The sequence below is a fragment of the Microcebus murinus genome, chromosome 4 (genome assembly GCF_040939455.1).
Source record: "Microcebus murinus isolate Inina chromosome 4, M.murinus_Inina_mat1.0, whole genome shotgun sequence".
In the NCBI taxonomy this organism is placed as follows: Eukaryota; Metazoa; Chordata; class Mammalia; order Primates; family Cheirogaleidae; genus Microcebus; species Microcebus murinus.
Window position 1 is genome coordinate 67,714,154 of NC_134107.1, and position 23,139 is coordinate 67,737,292.

A 23,139-nucleotide genomic window follows, 5' to 3' on the forward strand; every position below is an offset into this window, starting at 1 on the left:
CTTTACATTATGGAGTAAAACAAGGAAGTTGTCACCTACAACACAGTACCACAGCTTAGAGAAAAGAAGAGTACAAACAGGGGTTATACTTTCTAAAGATTAGATTGTCTCTTGGATGCTTTGTCTTTGCCAAGGATGACCTGAGGGATAAAATAGATTTTGTGATTCATGGGTTAAACAAGCTTAAAGGAAGAGAGATCAGAGAGAGAATTTCAAGACTATAGAGCTTACCATTTTCTTTTATCTTTTCAAATGTATTTGTTGTTTAAACTACAAATCATCATGTACCCTAGACAAAAGAAAGGCAGATCAGACATGCCTTGTGCCAACAATTAGACAACTTGCCTAAAAGAAAATGAATAATTTCTACTGCCCTTTTGGAGGTTTTTGGATGTTTTTCTAGAAAAGGGGGAATGCATTACCATGGGAACATGAAGTTAGAGTTCTCTGTCAACTGTGGAGGTTTTAGGAGTCCAGAAGACACTAAAGTGGCGTACATGGGTATGCGTGCAAGTTGGAAGACAAATGGAGGACTATCACGTTCCTCTTGGATTTTTCTCAGGCCCCTCCTCAATTTGATCAACTGCCTGCCTCCCTCGTGGTTTTTATAGACATTTATGTCAAGTTCTCTCCTTCATGCTTTCACTACACTATTTCTTAGATCAGCCTATCCCATTGGTAGACAGATCTCATTATTGAAGTTTTGGGGTTTTTTCCCCATTTTAGAGAAGGGGTCTTGCTCTGTCACTAGGCTGGAGTGCAGTGGCACAATCATAGCTCACTACAGCCTTGAACTCCTCAAGGGGATCGTCCTGCCTCAGCCACCCAAATAGCTGGGATTATAGGCACCAGCCACTGCACAGGCTCATTATTAAAAAGTTTTTTTTATAGAGAACTGAAATCTCTTTCTTTTAATTTCCTCACATCAGACCTAATTTTGCCCTTTGCAGTTATATAAAGTAAGTTTATAATCTCTCCTCTCCTTAAAAGTTCTCTTGTCTTTGAATAATGTTACTATCTTTGTTGTTCTTATCCCCTGAAAGTAGGAATCTGTGTTTTTTTTTTTAACTCATCTTTATTTGATAAGGTTTTGTTTCCTAAGTGATTACCTCCAGAAACAGCTTAATTATAACTATTTAAAAACATGACCTGTGTACTGAGCACAAGACTTTACGATGAGCAGAAAAGAACTGATATTCAAGAAAGGTTCCATGACTTGTCCAGTCACGCTGTTGGTAAATGGACAGGGCACAGTTCAAAGCAAGGGTTTCAGCCTTCTATGCCAGTTCTCATCCAACCTCTAAATATAATGGAAGAATGAAGTCCCTTTCATCCCTCTCAACCAGATCTTAAATGGCATAATACTGTCATTCCAGCTCTCTCTACCTCTGGTCAATGACCTTCCAAATCCAGATAAACAGTGGAACTGGGCTGGACAAACTAGGAAATATGGTCACTCTTTTATATTTTCTTAGGCACATCTGCTTTTTTATAATTAAAGTTGCACGTGCGCACAGGCATAAGTGAAAACAATGAAATATACAAAAATACGAATAAAAGAGATTTTAAGAAAGAATTTCTTAAAATAAGCATTTGTCTTTTGTCTACAGTGAAGTCTTACTAAACTTTTCTCAGTGTATCCAATAAGTTTTCAAGTGCATTTTTCATTCATTTGCCCTTTGAAATGGAATTATTAGCATTTAACGGTGATATGCAAACACTGCCCTAGCTACGCTTATTACATCTGTCTAAGGATTGACATTCAGACTGGCGTGCATTGCTGGAGCGTGGGGGACATAGAGCTGGCATGATGTTAATACATTTTCTCATTCACTTGTAAACAACCCTGTTTTTATTTCTGTCAATCTGAGATTTGGGTTAAACTTTCGTTTTCTAGTCCCCAGCATGTATCTTAAAAGGGGCATTTCCATGTGGTCTTCACAAATACTTGTTACCTGAATATAAACTACCTGTAATGGCAGTTGGTCCAAAAACTTGGCCAGCTTATTCATATTCAAACTCTTAGGGTCCATGCTGGGGAAATTAGTGATGTTTTCTCCAGAGGTACCTAACTTTCTTCTAGTTGGTCTAGGGTCTGCTTCTAAGCATGCACAGAAATTAAGTGAAGAAAGAAAGCATGGCCTCTGCCACTTTTGGAAAAATTAAGTAAAATAACAGCAATAAAAACAAACAAAAAACCAGAATGACGGAGCTCAAGCTGAGGTCCATAGAAGAAGAGATTTATATGGACAGCAATGGCTAGGTCTGTCTTCAAAGAGGTGGTGGGCATTGAAGCAGGGTCAGATTTATATAGAAACAAGGTAGACTGTAGGGCCTTCAGACTCATGCATAGAAACATCCAATTGTCAATTTGCAAAAAGGTGGGGCTAGAAAAATCTATTTTCCATTCTTTGTCTCCAGCCTCACCTATCACTCTTCTCTGAACTGACAATTTATTTTATAGCTTTAGAACAAAAATCTATTTAGGAGTCCCAAAATACTCCTTGTTATTTCATGTCTCCATACTTTCATATAGGCTGCTCATTCTACAAGGGATACCCTTGCTTCTTTAAAATACTACAGAGATATTCAGAGAAGTTTTCCCTACCCCCACTAAATTAGAAGGTAATCACTCCTTTCTGTGGGTTGTCTTTGTAGTTTGTTAACACTCATGTAATTGTACTCATACCTTGTTATTGTAATTTAAATTACAATGAAATAGAAGTAAAACTGTATATATTCTTGTCTTTCTGTTGGACTGTGAATTTCTAAATCTCAAGGACTATGTTTCACTTAGCACCAAATCTCTAGCTCCTGGCAAAACTTAGAAGGCAATACATGTTTGCTGAGTTTAATGAAATCTCTAAGCAGTAAAGATTTCTTGTTTATTCCTGGCCAAAGAATTTCCTGGCCCATCAAAATGCTCTATTAGAATATTTTTTAATCCAGAGCTTGCATTAATTGGTCTGTTCATCTACCAAATGCCTACTATGTGCCAGGCGGAGTGTTAGGTCCTGGGAACACAGTGGTGGGCAACACAAACATGGCACCTCCCCTCCCGGGACTCCCTCTCCTTACTCAAACTCATTCAAATTACTCACTCCTATTAATTTGCTACAAAATAATACTCTTGCAATACCTTTTCAATTCACAAGGCCATGTATAGAAGCAAATTAGTGCTGAGTATGTTTCAGCTGAAAAATCTTTAAAGAAACATTCTATGATGCTGTGTTCCTTGTAAGGTATACTCTATCTTCATCTATATCTATATATTTCTGTGTGCACATACATTTCTATGCCAATGTATACATACATTACAGATATGCAATATACAATTCGGGTTCACCAAAGAATACAACCCATTTATAAATGAAATTAAACCCTGGCCCTTCAAACTTAGACCCACTTAATTAAAAACAAAGAATGATTTGTACCCTTAACATAATGACTCATGAATTTCAAGTTTAAGACTTTTCATATTGGTTCTTTTGTTTATTTTAACCCCATTTTGAAGGCCCTATTAGTGTATTTATGCCCCAAAACAAAGAGGGACAGACAACCTTTCCAACTTTGAAAATCAAGAAACAAAAAAATTAATACCAAACAAATACGAAAAGCTATGATATATTTTCTAGTACCCAGAACAGTGCTAAAAATAAAGTACGCACTAAATGAATACTTTCTAAAAAACTGAATAAATGAAAGAAATACTTGCAATTATGAAGTTCCTCATTAGGGAAAGCCAAAGGAAGATGTTATGGCTTTAACAGGGAACGACAGTTCAAAACTAAATTTTGACTGAAATGGTGAAAAGAACTCTATGTAGATGATTATTTTAAAAAATAACAATATTTTTAAAGCTATGCTTTAAAGTCTTTAGTCTCTTAACTCTTAGGGCAATGATATACACTTTGGTGGCTGTAGTATTCCATCTACCTAACCCAACTGGTTTATCTGGCTGAAGCTAGGAATCATAAACATTCTAATGAGTTCCAGTGATGATTAGGGGTAAGCAGATGCCCCATTAACCTCTACATTTCTCAATAGTCTTGCCAGACTCCATAGACCCTTCTCCAGTTACTGTGCCTTTATCATTCCTGGGCTTGCTCTACTGTCACAAATAAAGTAAGTGCTTGTGTTGGAAGGTGATAAGGCTCAAAGGATAAAGTGGAAGCAGGGAAAAATGGTCAACAAACATTTACTGAGCACCTACATTTTTTAGGCCCTGTGCTAGGTTCTGGACATAAAAACATAAAAATAATACCCACTAATGATAGCTCTAAATATGGAGACTCAATTGTTATTGGGCACCATGATAGGTGTTGGTATACATAGTCCTTGCTTGCAATTCAATATCAGGAATTTTATCTATACCACAGAAGGAAACAAATCCCTTTGGCCACACTCACATGTACATATTCATGAAATTCCAAAAGGTAAGGAAATTCATCATGTTGTCATAGATGAAGATATTTCGTTAAAAAGAAAAAACAGCAAATTCCATCTGGTCTGTGAAATAGGTTCTCTAGGGAATGCCATGTGTGTTTTAATGAATTCATCTCATTGTATTGTTCCTGGGTAGATAACTAAGAACTCTGAGGGACAGAAAGATTCCTTTCTACTGGTATTAATAACATGTATATGCTTAAAAATTTCCTTGGGAAATGATCAGGAATATAAGTAAATTATCACTTCCAATAATAATTTACTATTATGAAGTGCTTTGATTAAAATCTTCTCCTTAAAACACCATGTCACCTGGCCAAACCCCCTTCAGTCTTTCAATTCCATAGTGTTTAGAGGTGAAATTTCTATTGGAACAAAATAAATACCTGCAAGAGACCAGAATGGTATTCATAAGACCATAACAAAGAAGCTCATGAAGGTTTCCTCAGCAGTTTTGCAAATTTACATTTAAAAAGTAGATTCAGATAACACAAATTTAATTCAAAGAATTTTTAAACACAAAGAAAATGGTTTTCTTTATTATTTTCCTTATCACTATGACAACTAAATAGGCTTGGAACAATGCTATCTTATTCTAATTAAGAACATGGCCTCACAACATGGCATTCTATTAATATTAAATGAAAATGTGTGAATTATCTAGTTTCAATTAAGCTGCTGTGTTTGTGGCTTCCAGTTGTGAGCAAAGGCTGTTTAGTATATAGAACATGAACTGAGATTTGTTTCATAAGAACTGGGTGAAAGTAGGAAAAATCAAGGGGAACTCACTGTTTAAATTACACATCCTGATGTAGAACTTGGGGGTCTGTATTCATTCACTTATCTTTTCATCCTTCTATTCAACATTATTGAGCCTTTTTCTCTGAGCCAGTCAATGAGAGGACAAATAAAAATCTGTCCTTACTAATGAGCTCCCTCTGGTGATGGGACCCACATAAACAGATAATTATAACAGGATGAGATAAACACAGTTACAGAACCAAGCCCTGAGTATTCAGGATACAGCAAGATGGACCCAGCTGGTAAGGAAGAAGAGAAAAAGAGCATCTTCCAGGAAGATAATCAATCAATATGTAAACAAATGATGCTTATTTATTTATTTTTGTTTCATCTATATCCCTACTCACTGTTCTCTCTTCTGTATTATTTTGAGGCAAATAATTTCATCCATGAATATGTCAGTGTGTAGCTCCAAAAGTAATGGTGCCTATTTTTAACATAACCACAATACTATTATCACATCTAAAATATTACTTATAACTTATCATCAATTATATAGTTGATATCCATATCTCCAGTTGTCTCATGGATGTCATCAATTGTTTTATTTTTTATAGTTTGTTTGAATTGTGATACAATAAGTTTCACTGCTTCCCATTTGTTGATTTGTCTTATAAGTGTTTTTCCTATATCTCCTTTTTCTTTGTCAATTATTTATGGAAGAAGGCTGAGTTTTAAAGAATGAGGGGGAATAATAAAAATAAAGGGGAGGGGAGTGGAGGAGAAAAATCTGGAGAAATATGATTCTAGGAGCGAAAAATACCGCAAAGGCACTGAGGCTTTCCTTGCTTTCCTTAAACATACAAGCTCTGGGAGCATACTTATTTTGGAAACATTGCTCAGTATACACTCCCTCCTAACAACACCCTTTTCTGTATAACTAGTAAATCCCCGCACCCCCTTCAAAGTTCAGCTCCAGATGATTCCCCATCTCCTCAATCTTCACATTGTCTCCATCCTTCCTTGAAGGATGTATTAACTGGTATCCATCAACTAGCATTTTTAGTGCCTAATTTGTATTGAGGCACCATGGAGACCCTGGCATAAGGGATGAATGAAATCAACTCCCTGCCTTCAAAAACTCACTGTGAGTTATCTTAGTAAGAAAAGAAGCAATGCCTATATTCTCGCCTATAAACATATATATTTTCCATATAATTTTTAGTCATGGCAAACATATGTTCATTGTTGTGTAAGAAATAAGCTGGAAAGGAGAGTTAGAAAAAGCTATATTTGCCATAGAAACATTAATAAATAGTAAGATTCTTCAGTTGTCATTTAAAGATGGGAAGCAATAGGCTTTGTCAATAGGGTAAACACTTAGCTTGTGTGTTTTATTGCTTTTTGTAATGTCCTATGTTATGCAAAGGTCATGAGAAGACTAATATTGGAAGATCAGATAATCAAATTATAATCAGTTTAGCTAATACCCTATGGCTCACATTTCCCTCTTCATATTGCCATTGAGGTGACTAGAGTAAGCAATATAAAAATGCAGTCATAGTTTTAAATGATGTTCTTGATTTACTAGCTTTCTTTAATTTAATTAAGGAGCTATCAGTATTTCCTTGGATTTGCTATTGGCCGAGTAGAAAAATATATCTTCATATTCACCATGTCAGCACTTAATACATTGTCTTGCATACAGTGGGAAATGGTAGGTAACACCTGGGCTGTCCTGACACTTTCTAGCTGTGGGACAAAGGCCCAAATGTGTGACTAAGGCTCATTTTCTCCTCCATTCCCATAGTGCTGTTGTGAGAAGTAAATGAGATAATATGTGTGAAGTGTTTTGCACACAGTGGCAGCAAACAAATGGGAATTCTTAAAACTATTTGTTAACTAAATGAATTTAAAAATTTTGCCCTTGTCCTTTCCAAATCCCTCACCAATTTTTCCAGATAATCTCAAATAATAACTATTTTACCACCCTTTAAGAAATCAAACAGGGCTGTCTTAAACATCTTAATACTTAATTATATATTGTTTCTGTGTCTGAATTATTCTCCCCAATTGTAGCCATAAGTTATTAAAAAATAAGATGGGTCTTATATAGAGGTGATATCAAAATATTTAACAGCTAGCTGTGCCAGGCATTAACACTTTGGCTGCTCCATCATGGAGATGTGTGGAAGTCTTGGGGAAGGGATTGAGGGGGGCAGTCTGAAGCAGCCTGAGAGAGGGGCATTCAGAAGGCCCAGAGGAGAAGCTATTTGCCAACAAGAATGTAAGTATTTTGATATTTTAATAAGCAGGAGTACTATATGCAGCTGGAATGTAAGTACTTGTCTCTTTGATGCTCTTTGGTATCCCATTTGTCAGAAACTCAATTCTCTTACTGTTAATGTGGAACATGCTTACTAATAGGAAATTCAGCCAAGAAACAGTTTCTCTTGCTATTTCTCTACTTGTACAAGGAAGCCATAAAACAAGACGAAGATTTTATCTCATTTGTACTATGGGGAAGTGAAGTTGTGCCATGGGATAATGGCACCTTTTAATGCTTGTATGACATATGTGCTTTTAAATGAACATTATCTATCACCCTGCTCCAATTTTTAGTTGCTTCTTTCTCTGCACTGAAGAGCTGTCTAATCTGAAGGGGAAGAAGCCAGTGCCCTGGGGAACATTTCCTACATGGTCACTGCATCCTTTTCTGATTCAAGTACATTTTCTGAGTTGAATCCAAAGTCTCAGGTTCCTCACTGATACAGCTGGGCCGGGACCACTTACCCATGCCTGGCTGCAAGTTTTCTGAACAGATTTGCTGTCCCAAAAGCAAATGGCAAGAGAAAATATACTTTGATTCTGTTTATCACCGTTATTGTGCATTCTTTGGAAAAAAGATAGACAAATGAATTATTAAGGAGTATACCCACCAGGTAGGTGGATTGACAACACTGAGACAAGCTTCATGAGCAAAAAAGAGAATGTTTTATCATTGCATTTGGATGCCAGAAAATCATAAAGAGTATAAGTACACTTCTAATAGAAAGTAAATAATAGTCTTGTCACTTCCTCTTCTATGCTGCAAAACTGGGAAAACAATCCAAAGTACAGTTAATTAAATTTGGAGTCAGGAATTTTAGTGGAAAACTGTTACCAAGGCCATTCACTACAATCTTATAAAGGAAGTATTTTACTTCCTTAGTGGAAAGAAAAGATGAACATTGCCAAAGGCTGAAAAACTTATAAATTATAGAAACTGTGAATCACGCAGAGATCAAAGTTAAGTCTAATTTTCCCTTGAAGCATTAATATTTGATTAACAAATATTTTACTCTATTATATCTCATTCCCAATGTGATAGAGTATACAATACAATTGGCAGCCACATCTGTTCAAAAGCACCCAGATTTGTCTTAAAGCATTTTTTAGCATCACAAATATGACAGCAAAATCCAAATGCACTTGAAGCATTGGGGGAGTTACTAACCTTTTTTGAGCAGATTTCATCAGAAACAAAAAAGGAGAAGATGATGATATAGTTCAGCTCAAAATACCATAATTTTGAACTTTAGGGATATACATTTTAAAATTCCCATTGAATTGACTCCAAATCTGTTTTCACATTGTAAAGAATAAGAACATTTGGCTGTGGTTTAGTTTATAACCCAATGGCCATCATGTAACATCAGGTTTTGCTGAAACTGATACTTTAGGTTTTCTCATTCATTGTACTACTGGGCACATGGATTCTGGCTAGAGACTTTTGCAATAGTGACAGCGTAAAGATAAGCAGAGAGTTGAAACATTACTTGGTTAGCTTTTATGACTGTAGAGAACTTATTTTTCTGCCCCAAAGCCTTTCCCTCCTTCTTATCCACTAGCAAAGCCTTATTCATCCTGGAAGTCAATTTAAGGACACACACCATCATATGCTTAGGCTTCATTTCATCATGTTACATACTGACTCTAGTAGACATTTATATATTATACGTGTTCATTTCACAAGTTGTAGATGGCTGTTGGATGGTTTGCCAGCATCCATCACTACCAGTATGTCTTCCTAAAAGCAACAGTGGCTGGATTTCAGTTAAGGACTTTGAATGTCCCAGGAAGGCTGTCTTTATCCTGTCTAAACTTCAGAATGGGGATGGTGATTAGGCTTATGTTCAGTGGTGGATATAAGCTGTCTATTCAAAGTAAATGCTAGGGACCATTGCCAGGATCTCTTTCTAGCTGGATATGACTATGAAAACAAGTTGCCCAGGAGCCATTGACAACCACCCTAGGACCATGAGGGCAATTAGTCCTGGGATGACGCTAACATCAAGAGAGGCAGTGTGGCAAAGCCAAAAAATAGATTTCTTGACAACATTGTAAGCCACAGTTTCAGACCTCTTGAAATTGGCTTTACTGCTGTACTTTTAAGTTATAATCAACAATATAGTTCCCTTTATTGAGCAAGTCAATTTGAGTCATGGTTTCTGGTATTTGCAACAGAAAGAAACCTTACCTATTCCTATCATGGCAGAGCAGAAATCATACCTGGAATTGTGGGCTCACTTATCCATTTATCTTGGTTTATAAACTCCTTAAGTTCAAGGATTAAAGTATTTCATCTTTGCAATCTCATCACCTAGCAGAGCAACTGGCACATAGTCCATGCTTAATAAATAATTTATAATAGACAAATAAATAACTCTATACGACAAGCTAATTTGGATCATTTGGACCAGAACATGTCTCTTTCCCAAGTATTTTGCATATTTTTATATTTGACTTTACTCTCCCTGTAGAATTAGATGCGCATATAATATACCAATAGCCATTTTCTACCCTAATTCAATCTCATAAAAGTATTTTCTCTCTCTTTTTCTAATTATATAAATAATGTATGTTTATTACAAAAGTTCAAATGACATATAAAGCATAAAGAGGAAAGGAAAAATAAACGGGAATATTACCACTCAAGGCATACACTATTGAGAGTTTTCAATGCAGAGGTTAAAGGATAAGTTTTGTTTTGTCATTTTTTGTTGTTGTTGATCTCCTTTCATCATCCCTACTACTACCTCTTTGAGGCAAAATAAATATAGCACATGCATTAGTCTTTACAGAGTCATCAATTTAACTGCTATATTTTCAAATTGGGTGAAAATTTAATTTTGGCACACTATGTGTTAAGTATTTACTGTACCATTGCTTTCATATGGATAAAAGAATAGCTAATACTGGGAGATAAGTTATCTCATTTATATTTTTCCAATATCCTTGCCAGGCAGGAATTAATATACCTGCTTTATAGCTAAGAAAAGCAAAGTCATAAGGTAAAGGTTGGTAGTAGGGAATTCTTCCCAAGATGCATTCTACCTTTCCACCTAGAAAACTACTTTGTGAAAATAAGAGTAACAGAAACAAAAGCAAAAAACATTTATATTACATAATAGCCTTCATTGTATTAAAAGACAAAAACAAAACCCCCAAAAGCCTCAAGGGTCTTACTAATTATACAGATTTGTTGCCTAGAACTCCTGGTTGTTAGTTCTCCTTAGGTGGGTCTTTGTCTCCAATATGACATAAGATGAAAAGGAACTATTGGGAGAATGATTCACTAGACAGAAGAAGGGGCTGTGATAATGGCTTAAATCCACATGAAGCCATTGATAACCATCTCTGCTTCAACTTGACTCTCCCTGCAGGAGGAGCTCCTTCCTACCCCTGTAAGTAGAGTTCTACTTGGATCCTTCAAATAGTCATCCATTAGTCCCCTGCCCTAAGGGTTACAACTGAAATTCAAAACTAGAAATAAGAAAAAGACACCTGCAATTAGCAAGGATCTCTCTGAGGAACTATGTTTTTTTAAAAAAAAATCAAATGCCATAAAAAACGAATGGCAGACAATTTTAATCCAGCTGACCCTAAAATCACCTTCCAAAGTAAGTCTATGCCTCTGAACTGTAAGAAAAGCCAATGTCTACACTTGGTGGATCAGGTCACTGTCAATTCCAAAATGGCACTTACAAAGCTTTTAGTCTGAGATCTTCATAGTTTTGACCGCCTTCTTGTTCAAGTAATTTATTTTGGCTTAGTAGGGGAAAAAGTAAAAAGCAAAACCAAATAAAAGTCCCAGAAAACCAACCAACTGGAATTTTAATTTCACTACTCTGAAATATAAGTAAACATTCTGCAACTTAAGGTAGGGCTGTCCCTAACATTTTTGGGACCAATGACAAGAATATAAGTGGAGGCCCCCAGACCTGGACCAGCTCTCTTCTTCTTCTCTTCCATATTTCCTTTCTGTACCACGACAGGCCTTTCATGCAGATGTGTGGACGTCTCAGCCCATGAATGCAAGCTGTGATCAACAATATCCCATCCTTTGCCCCATTCCCTACTCTCATGCAAATAGTATCCTCTTGGTTTCCCCTCAGACTTAGGGATGTGCCCATCTCACAACTCCTGGAATATGGCTCAGAAATGTTTAAGGAAGAAATTCCGGAGTCCTAATTAACCTGAATGTGGTCTAGAAGGGAGAGAGAGCAAGATCTAAGTTGGCCCATCATCTTGGCCCATGGATTCCTCTAAAGCCAGAGATACAAGGGAAATTACTGATTCAGGGTATCTTTCAGATCTTATCTTGAATTTTGTAGATTTATGACCTTTTTAAGTATCATATATTTTTATACCAAACTTTATACTTTGGTTAGAATAGGAACGATGTCTCAGGAAAACATGATCTTAACTGGCAAAGACCAAAAATGAGAGCAAAAGAAATACCCAATTTCATTTTTCTCATATTCCCTAAACTCCAATGGAGAGTAAATATGTGAGGAAAGGAATCAAAGCAGATATAGGGCCAAGATCCCAAAATGGAACAATGAAGAGCTGGGCAAATCCGACTGGAAAATTCCAACATGGTGGTTACAGTGTGGATTCTGGAATCAGACAGGCATGGGTTTAAATCCTAGCACTGCTATATGCCAATTTAAATTAGTAGTATATAAACAAACTTTTCTCTAATCTTGTTTCTTCATTTAATAATGGAAAGTAAAATAAAATCTACCTGGTAGGGTTACAATGAGGATTAAATGAGGAAAGTATGTAAAACATTCAATGCAGTGCCACATTAAAAATCATCATAAATGATTTTTACTACTATAATTAGGTACTTCAGTATAATGTCAGGGCTAGAATTATGGCCTAATGGTTGTTTGGCAAATAACTTAGAAATTTGTGATATATTACTTGGCATTAGTTTATTTCCATGCTTCCTATTTGAAATAAAATATATTCTTTGAGTAATTATAAAGGACTGAGGATGCCATTCCAGAAATTAGTCAAAAGTGAACTAAAAGGTAATAACTCTGTCTTTACTAGTTTTTCAAAATAAAAACAAAAACAGAAAATTATCTAGCTATAAGAAGTATATCTTATTAACCAGAAAAATTTTATAATCTTCCTCTGTACTATACATATTTTTTTCAAAATCAACATCTATCAAAATGAGTTAATATATTCTACAAAATACAATATATAACAATGACTATCTTTTACTGGGTGCCCCTTTGTGTCAAATAGTATACCGGTTACTTTACATACATCATCTACTTGATTTAATCTTCCTAACTTTTCCCTCCCCTATTTCACAGATAAGAACATTGAGGTGCAAAAGATAACAAACACTTGGTGGGGAACAGAAAGCCCCTACTCTTTCCATTTGCACCCTGCTGGAGCCAGGTCTCTGAACAACTTCTTTAAGCCTCTATCATTTGCTACAGTCCCCAACCTCTCAAAGGAAATTATATGTGTCACCAAGGCAAAATTGCCATTTCCTTCTTTGGCTTTTAATCTTTTTTTTGAGAGACATGGTTTTATGTGTGTATGCCCTCTCAGAAGGTTCTTGTCTCAGTTCGAATTTGTCTTGTAAATTTAGTTGGGAATAACTCATGCTAAATTTTCTTTTGTTGCTATAAATAGAGCTCATCCTTGGTGGGTGGAGAAGATGGAAAAACCACCACTAAATGAAAGAAATCCAGTTTACTGAAATTAGTACATTCGTTTATTTCTCCATAAAATGACACTGAATCAAAACCCAGGTACTGCTGCAAACTAAACTGTGGGGACTGGCATGCAATTTTTAAAAACATGGTACAATAAAATTTAATGTACAATACATCTCAAAGGTATTTTACAACTATAACTACTGTTCTTGACATTAAGATATATTAACACTTTTAGGAACCTTCGGTTGTGCGTCCTGAGCTTTATAAAATGTCATGGGCTGGCTAGACCATTAAATGCAGATGTCCGTTTATATCTGAAATGATTTGCTGAATTTACTACCTTAATCATTACTGCTATAGCCAAAGGCTTTGAGCTGAACATAAGACATTTTACAGACCCCTCGTGGGGCAGCCACTTGCAGATTAGAAACCAAGTCTCAGGTTACACACCCCTATGTGCCAACCATAATACATCACTCCTCTGCTCTTTAAGCAAAACTTATTCAGAGAAATGGAAAATATGGAAAAGCTATTTATGGACAAAAGAAGCATGTATGAAAAATGTGTTCCTGGAAAAAAATATATTCCATATTTGCCAAGTTTTTAGTGCAGTCAGAAAGTATACTAAGAGAGGAGAAATAACTTTATTGGAAGTGTGATGGTACCGATGACCAAAATATTTATCAAAAAAAAAGCAAAGAGCAAGCTAAGAAGCTAAGTCTTTGGTTAAAAAAAAAATGCATTCATTTCTTTCAGAGAGACGCTAAAACAAGTTGTGTTTTTTTGAGAATAAAGAGGATGTTCTTGTCAGATCTATGGATTCTACATCTAAAGAGAAAATGTAACAATGTACAGGTAAACACGTTAGACAGACAAACAGTTACGGGCTCAGAAGACAGTAGCTCCTTAAGCAAATGTCAACAAGCCAGACACTGAAACATTTGGAAAAATGTCCTTGCTATTCCTTTCCATATATAATATGCCATATGACACCACAGTTAAATCTGCTATTGCAAAAAAAAAAAAAAAAAGTACGTCAAGCTGTTGGTTTCCATGAGATTTGGACAGAGGCAAAACAACACAGCAGAAAGCAGTTAGGGAAGGTACAGCTTTCGCTTCTTTTTCCTTCTGATGAGGAAATGACTTCCTACACTTACCTAACCTGGAGTTAGCACGCATCCTACCTAAAGCCAAGACCTGGAGCGAGTACCCGGAGCACACCCAGATGAGGACCAAAATGCAGCTTCAGGTAATTGCTAACGGGAATAGGAAACCAGAGAAAACAGCCAGCCACAAGTCATGCAAATACAACAGTCATGCTTTCTGCATTTGTCTGTCCTGCGGGTGTACGGCTCTTTCCATAATGCTCCGGTCTTTTCTTTCACTCCCTCTCCCACATCATCAACAGGCATGCCAAATGCAAATCTCATCGGATTCTGATCCCATCCCAGCAAAATGCAGGGACTACCACCATACTGAGTTTCACAATAATCTCCACAATGCCAATTATTCACAGCCCCTCAGTTCTGTTCACACAAAAGATTGCAATTTGAATCTTGCCTTGCACAGGTTCAGCTCCGCTGGAGCTGGTTACCAGGCAAACGGTCTGTTTCAAGATTTACCGATCGCTGGGGAGAGTAAGTTGGGGGGTGGGGATGTACAAACCACCCTGTACATACCTCCTTTTGGCAGCTGAGAAAAACAATTTCGTGACAAAGAGACTTGTTCTTTTCAAAGCTCACCCAACAAATGAAACTGACAGAATGAAACCTGAGAAACTTTAGCAACCAAAGAAAGCAGCCTTCCAAGGATCAAGGTGAATAATTGATTTGTCGGGTTTTGTTTCATCTTTTAAGCTATTTTGCTCATTAAAGGGAAATTGTGAAATTTGTCAGAAGCCCAAACACTGATACACACTTTTGACAGCAAGTGCATATTTCAAACTACGGATACGTTTGCCAAGCTTATTTAACAACAACGATTAGCTACAAAACCAGGGAACTTACCGAGGACAAAATTATTGGAACAAAGCAGGGAGGAGGCAGGAGGCACCAAAGGCAGCTTCTCTGTCTCCCTGGTGCGAGGTTCTCCAGTCTGCTGTCCGGTTCACACTTGCCTTTATAACTAAGACTCTGACAGAACTCACTAGCGGAACCTGATGAATTATAAAACAGCCCCTCCTAGACTCTCATATTTTACATCACAAGGGGTGACCATGCAGCATCCTCGCTCTCTGGGTACATATATTTCCTTGTAACTCATCCTGACAAATATATCAGCCTTAGAAGCAGTGACAATAAATTGGTGTTTGGGATGTACCACTATTAACCAATAAAATGCTTTCCCACCATCAGTACCACACCCCCATCTTCCACTCGTGTTCCCCTACACCTTGTTAAGGTGGATCCATCCAACCCAGTGGGGGTTAGGCAAAGATGACAAAATGTGGAGAAAAGCCCCTGCATCAATGCATAGATTAAAAGGTGTATTATTCAGGGTTAATTCTCATTACAGTTCTGTAAGGACCAACCCCTATATTTGCATAGCATGTCACAGTCTACCAAACACTTTCACTGTCACAGAGTCTCTTGGTAACTAGAAAAGGCATCAGGAGGGCTACAGTACAGATGAGCACCAGAGCTCAGAGAGGCTAAATGACTTTGTTTAGCATTCACTAAACTTAGGGGATGCAAGGAACCCTAGACTCCAACCTGCTCATTGTGCAGATAAGGAACCCCTGGCAAGAAAGATAAAGTGACTGGCTCAGGTCACACAATTTTTAAGTGTGATTTGAGCTTGAACCCAAACCCAAGTCTTCTGATATCAAATACAGTGTTTCTCTATCCTACCATGCTGCCTCCAAAACACAAAAGCTCTGGAAATGAGAAGACATGGAAATCAGAACCAGTATTATTGACCAAAAATCACCGATAGGCAGGTTTCATGGAGGAGCAATGCCTGAGCTTTTGGTTTGCTCTCTGACAAAGTCAGTATAATCTCCTTAGGTCCGTCAAATCAAGACTGTAGAACATGTTTTGGATAATAACAGATACTATCTGATGAGCACGTCTTATATGTCAAACAGTGTTCTAAATGCTTAGTATATATTGGATTCATTTAATTTTTAAAATGTCCCTGTGGAGTAGGCACTGCCATGAGCAACATATTACAGATAAAGGAACTGAGATCCAGTTAACTAAGACACACAAGATCACACATCTGTTAAGTGGCAGAGCTGGAATGGACCCCAGGCAACTCAGATTTAAAACCCACATTCTGGCCGGGCGCAGTGGCTCACGCCTGTAATCCTAGCACTCTGGGAGGCCGAGGCGGGTGGATTGCTCAAGGTCGGGAGTTCGAAACCAGCCTGAGCGAGACCTCGTCTCTACTAAAAATAGAAAGAAATTAATTGGCCAACTAAAAGTATATATACAAAAAAATTAGCCGGGCATGGTGGTGCATGCCTGTAGTCCCAGCTACTCGGGAGGCTGAGGCAGGAGGATCGCTTGAGCCCAGGAGTTTGAGGTTGCTGTGAGCTAGGCTGACGCCACGGCACTCACTCTAGCCTGGGCAACAAAAGTGAGACTCTGTCTCAAAAAAAAAAAAATAAATAAATAAAACCCACATTCTTAAACACACCATCCTATCCCAAGGAGTGTTTCATATTAAACTGTTAAAGGCAGATGAACAATGAGAGCAGATGTATTTACTATGGCCGTTAGTAGAAATGACAGAAAGATCATAGGTTTTGAAATTAAATAGAATTGTTTTTAAACCCTGCCTTAGCCACTAATTTACTACAGAATAGGTTGTTTTATCTGTAAAATGGGTACACTAATAATGATCTCACAAGATTAGGTAGAGTATGTCGAGAAAATATAGTGCCTAGTTTATAGTATGCACACACTCTCCCCCCAGTTGGTGGCTATTATTCCTACTATATTTCCTTTGGCAGAATTTCTGCCCAACTGTCTCCCTAAACTTTCTTTTAAAATATTGATTGTATTTTGTCAAGGAGTCTTCTAACCTGTCAGCCTGTAAAGGGGAGGAAAAAAAACCCTAGAGAGATCTATCATTCAGGCTGCAGAACAGCAGTCCCCAGAGTTTTTGGTACCATGGACTGGTTTCATGGAAGACAATTTTTCCAAAGACCTGGGGTGTGGAGAAGAAGGTTTGGGGATGATTCAAGCACATTACATTTATTGTGCAGTCAAACCTCTCTGCTAATGCTAATCTGTATTTGCAGCCCCTCCCCAGCACTAGCATCACCACCTCAGCTCCACTTCAGATCATCAGGCATTGGGTTCTCATTAAGGAGCGCAACCTAGATCCCTCGCATGTGCAGTTTATAGTAGGTTTCAGACTCCTAAGAGAATCTAACTTGGCTTCCCTTGCCCTTTTCAAATTAGCACCCACCACAAAACCCACAAAAACAATGAACTTTTGCAGGTAACTATATGCTTAACAGCCATTAAGTCAAGGTGTGTCACCTAGAGAGACAAGTATCTCTGTCTTAAGGTTCCTCTCCCAACTTCCACCTTAAGTCAGTATAACCTAGTATTTGGCCACTGGTGAAGTCCCAAATCAGATGAATTTGTCCATATAAGAAACCACTATTTTCCAGGCATGCAATCAGCATTCCTTGAGAGCCATCAGTAGTTACTCTCTGTGGGACAAGATGATACTATAATGTTGCATGATATGCAGGTTTAAACATGAGAGATTTCCTTACCTCCATGTTTCCAGAGAATGACTCTGTGGCCAACTTAATTTGCTTGCAAACAGGTTACTCTCTCCTTGTTCATTTTATACTCTAAGCATGAGGGGTCTGAAATATGTATGGATGAGGAGCCCTTTTCATGACTTCATTTAATACTAGGCAGTGTAGGAACAGAGGTAAGAAACATAGTTGGGGGTAGGAAGTGAGCAGAGACACGGGCTTCTAAACTGGTAAGAAAATCCAGGTATAAACACCATGTGTAGCAAAGAGAAGATAATAACTATGATTACTAGACCAACGGTTACTGCCTATACATCTAGAAGTGGATTATCCACTACCTGAGGTGGCTTGGTCTAATCTCTAAGTCTTTCCATGATTTCCAGCTCTTTCAACCTACCATTATCCTCCCCCAAATCCCTCCAGGATTCATTTCCTTCCTGTTCTTTTCCCCCTGCTACCTGGCTATTCCACCATTATGTCACATCCCATGAAAAATTAACATAGATGAGTCTTTATGACTTTTATAACATCTCTCCATTCCCCTGGCATGAATAACCATAACTTTATACATATTCTGTCATAATTATCACTTCATGCCACCAGTTACTCTCAGACATAATAAACTAGGTGGAGCCTTGAAGCTATAAGAATATTTTGCTTATATTAGTGATGGTGCTAATATTTATTGAGCACTTATTATTGGCTGGTGACATGTTAAATTTTACTCAAATTTCTATTTAACCTTCACAACAACTTTCTGAAATGGCCCGTACTATTATTTCTACTTTACAGATAAGGACAGTATGGCTAGAGAGGTTAGATGATTTGCTAACAAATATCACAGTCAGAATGATAACTGATGTCTAGGATTGCAGAGCCTGTTCTCTTAACTATTATATATATCTACTGCTTCTAAGAAATTGAGGCAACAGATAACACAAAATATTAGTGTCTGTGTTCACTATGTTTACTTCCTCACATTCCCATTCTCTTCTTAACTAACTTCGATCAGGCTTCAACTTCACTATGTCACTAAAATTACTCTTATAAAGGTAAATAAGGACATCCTCATTGACAAAAATCAATGGCCAGTGCACAGTCCTCAGTTTACTCAACCTCTTCCCAACGTTTGGCAGAATCAGTTATAACCTCCTTGAACCAATCACTCTCTTCACTTGGTTTCTGAGACTCCCTTGGTTTTCCTCCTACCTCACTAATCCATCTTTCTAAGTCTCCTTTTCTGGGTCCTTCTCTACTTCCTGAGCTTTCAAATTTAGAGTGCCCCAGGGCAATTCATTAGACCTCTCTAGTTACTCTCACTACCAAGGCCAGCCAGCCAGTTTCAAGGCTCAAAATGCCATCTATAGATTAAAGGCTACCACCACACCTACGTCGCCACTTTCAATCTGTGCCCTGAACTCCAGACTCTCATATCCAGCTGCATATTACATCTAAACATCTCCACGTAAGCATTTAATAGTAGGCTTCTTCTATTTAAAATGTCCAAAATCAAACTCGTGGTTTTCTCTCCTAAATCTGCTCTACTCCCAGTATGTACCATTTTAATAAATGGCATAATCATTTACCTAGTTGCTCTGGCCAAAAACCTGGGAATTATTCTTGATTCTTCTTTTTACCTTACACCCCATGCCTTATTCATCATCAAATCCTGTCAACTCTGTTTGCAAAATATATCCTGAATCTTTTTTCCATCTCTACCTCTGTCTCCCTAATCATTTCTCCCAGGGATTTCTGCAATCACCTTCTAACTAGTTCCTTTGTTTGACCCTTGCCTTGCTACAGCCCATCATCCACACAGCAGCCAGAGTGATTCTTCTAAACAAAAGCCAGACACCAACACTCCCTGCTCAGGTCGCTTCAACTGCTTCCCCTTCACTTAGGATTTGAGCCTTCGATAAAGTCAGAATTCTGTCTGCTCGAGTGTCTCCTCCTCAGAGGAGACTTTCCTGGTATCCTGTATAGAACAGCATCCTCCATTTATTCCTACGCTTTTAGTAGACTTTTTGAAAATTCATAGCATTTATTATGACTTAGATTTATTTATATATTTATGTATTTTATTAACTTTTGTTCCCCCTACCACTAGATTGTAAGGCCCATGAGGCCAGAGGCCTTGTCTGTTTTGTCCATGGCTGAATCTTCAGCACTAGAACAGAGCTTCCACACGATATTTATTAAGTGAATGTGTTCTAAATCCTATCTTTACTACATCTTAGTTCTATGTTCTTATATAAATTGCTTATTTTCCCTACATCGTAAATTTCTCATTTACAAATTTTCTCAAATAACAAACAAACAACCCTTATGTAGTTCTAGTGTTTTATAGGTACTTTACATTGCATTTAGGCTTTTCCTGTATATGACTTTGATACAACAATTCCAGAGGTTGGTAGGTGTTATGGGTTGAATTGTGTCCCTCTAAAATTCACATGTTGAAGTCCTTAACCCCAATATCTCAGAATGTGACCTTATTTGGAAATAGAATCGTTGCAGATGTAATTAATTAACATGAGGTCGTACTGGAATAGGGTGGGCCCCTAATCCAATATGGCTGATGCCCTCATAAAAAGAGGAAGTTTGGACAAAGATATACATACAGAGAAATGCCATGTGAAGACTGGAATTATGCTGCCTACAAACCAGGGAACTACCAGAAGGTAGGACAGAGGCCTAGAACAGATTTTTTTCCCTAGCACCTTCACGGGCCCTGGTGTCACCTTGATTTCAGACTTTTGGCCTCCAGAACTGTGAGACTATAGATTTCTGTTGTTCTAAGCTATCCAGTTTGTGGTACTTTGTTACAATAGCTTTAGGAAACAAATACAGTTGGTCAGATGGTATCATTATCTAACACATAGGGAAACTGCAGCTAAGAAAAATTGGGTTTCACAGCTAGGAATTGGTAGGGTGAGTCTTTAAACCAAGATCTATACAACTTCCAAGTCCATGCACAGTAGCAGTGGTTCTTAGACACTGGTCCTTGGCCCTTGTTGGTTCAAAGCAAAATGGGAAAAACAAGTAGGATACAGTGATTTTTCATCAATGTAAAATGACCTACCTTTATTATAAGATTATGTCCTTCCTACTGATTATTTTTTCTTCTATTGTTTTTGCTATTAAGTTATACTTTTACTTTTGAAATGATGGTGAGAATAAATAGTAGTTCATTTTTTTTCTTATGGTTATGTTTTATTTTTTAATGTCCTTTACTTTATTGGCAAGATAAAACTGGAAATTCTATTGGCTTATAAAAGTTTGTTCTAAAATGTTTCTGGTTTACGAAATACAGAAGTCTGGGAACAAATGTTCCAATGCTGGTCCTTTTATAAAACAAATCCAAGTGCTTTACAGATAGCCACATTGTGGGAAGAAGTGAGTTTTTCTCTGAATCAACTGAAAAGCTTCCTGCTCATGTATAACGTACATTAACCTATGCTAATGGTCACAATATCTCACTTTACTATCACTAAATTAATCTGGTATAATTCCAGGCAACAAATTTGTTTCACTAAATTTAACAATATTTCAGATGTTTCCTTAGTTTTGCTCCCTTCTTTGTGACGATTTCCCATTTTTCAGTATAATTCCTGACTTGTTTTTGACTCGATCAATTTTCTTTTGGGTTCGGGACTTGTGGGTTTGTGAAAATGTCTGAGGATTAAATGAGATCACCTCTGTTACGTATCCAGAACACCACCGAAGCTCTCAGTAAATGCAAGTTCTCTTCAAAAAAAGAAGTCAAGCTTTATGCATCCAGAAGGAAAATGGCTTTAGGTCTAAAGGAGATTTAGAGCAACTGGATGACTTTGCAAGATCAGGAAGCCTGGAGAGTGTTAATGAACTTTACTCTCTTGCTGAGCATTCAGTGAGCCATATGATCATTTACAGAAATTGTGGCAGTCTATTTTTTTCAATTCATGTTCATGAATATATGTGCATATATATGTGTACACATATAAACATATATAAATATGGACATTAATATATATTGATAAGTTTTATACATCACTAATATAAATTTGATTGGTGTGAGTGTGTGTACCTTCTTCAGTTTCTGAGAAACCCAGAAGGAAAAAGCCTTCATGCATCTAAGAGTTTGCTTTTTTCTGTTTTTCTATTCTCTGATCCCCTAATCTAATTTATGTCCACCAATTTGTCCTATCTTGAGAAACTCTAGTTAAGACAAACTTCAACCTATCTCTTTGCCAAAGTTATCTCAGACTCCAAATCAGTGAAGGAGGAATACCTTCATTCTATGAGTCTATATGGAGGGCCCATTATGTCCCAGGCATTGTATTATTATGTTCATGGCCAGAAGAACAATGCAATTTATTTATTTTTATTTATTTATTTATTTTTGAGACAGAGTCTCACTCTGTTGCCTGAGCTAGAGTGCCATGGCATCAGCTTAGCTCATAGCAACTTCACACTCCTGGGCTCAAGCAATCCTTCTGCCTCAGCCTCCCGAGTAGCTGGGACTACAGGCATGCACCACCATGCCCAGCTAATTTTTTTCTATATATTTTTAGTTGGCCAATTAATTTGTTTCTAGTAATAGTAGAGACAGGGTCTCGCTCTTGCTCGGTCTGGTTTCGAACTCCTGACCTAGAGCAATCCACCCACCATGGCCTCCTAGAGTGCTAGGACTACAGGCGTGAGCCGAGCCACAACCACCAGGCCAACAATACAGTTTTAAGATCAGATTCTCTGTCCCCTAAGGGGCTCTCAGTTGAGGGAGTAATCAGTAGATAATAGCTAACTATACAGCTGCGTAATGTATTTTATAAGGATTTTCATTAAGGTGCTATAGAGACCCAGAGGAACAGCACCCAACATAGCCTGGAGGGTGTGGTCCTAAAGGCTCCTTGAAGGAGGGATGAGTCTTAAACTGGGTCTTAATGGATGAGAAGGACATATAGAGATATCTCACCCTGAAGTATTCTAATCAGATTGAGGAACATATGCAAAGAGCCAGGAGGGAAGGGAAAATCATGGAACTCTGGAGGAGTGAATCCATTTAGCAATTTTACCCATTTACTTAATAACATAAATACATGTGATAGAAAAAAGACTAACTTCAGAGTTTAGGAATAACAGAGAATAATCATCTCTCTTTTTATGATCTTTAATGCAGTGAAGGCTAAAGTGAAAAATGTCATGCTTTATAGTTAGACAGTCCTGTTTCATTCAAGCTGACCTTTG

The 23,139-nt window shown here is 37.5% G+C and overlaps 1 protein-coding gene across 23 annotated transcripts in view; it reads right to left on the bottom strand.

Moving 5' to 3' along the window:
- The window catches only part of DLG2 (discs large MAGUK scaffold protein 2), a 1,870,454-nt gene that overhangs the window by 185,935 nt on the left and 1,661,380 nt on the right, over nt 1–23,139 (bottom strand). Inside the window, exon 1 of one of the 23 annotated variants that reach the window (XM_076002384.1) lies at nt 15,203–16,459. The exons of the other annotated variants lie outside the window; for them this stretch is intronic. The gene's annotated coding sequence lies outside the window, so the exon portion shown is untranslated. Of the gene's footprint in view, nt 1–15,202; nt 16,460–23,139 lie in introns of those variants that run through there. 23 annotated transcript variants of the gene reach the window in all.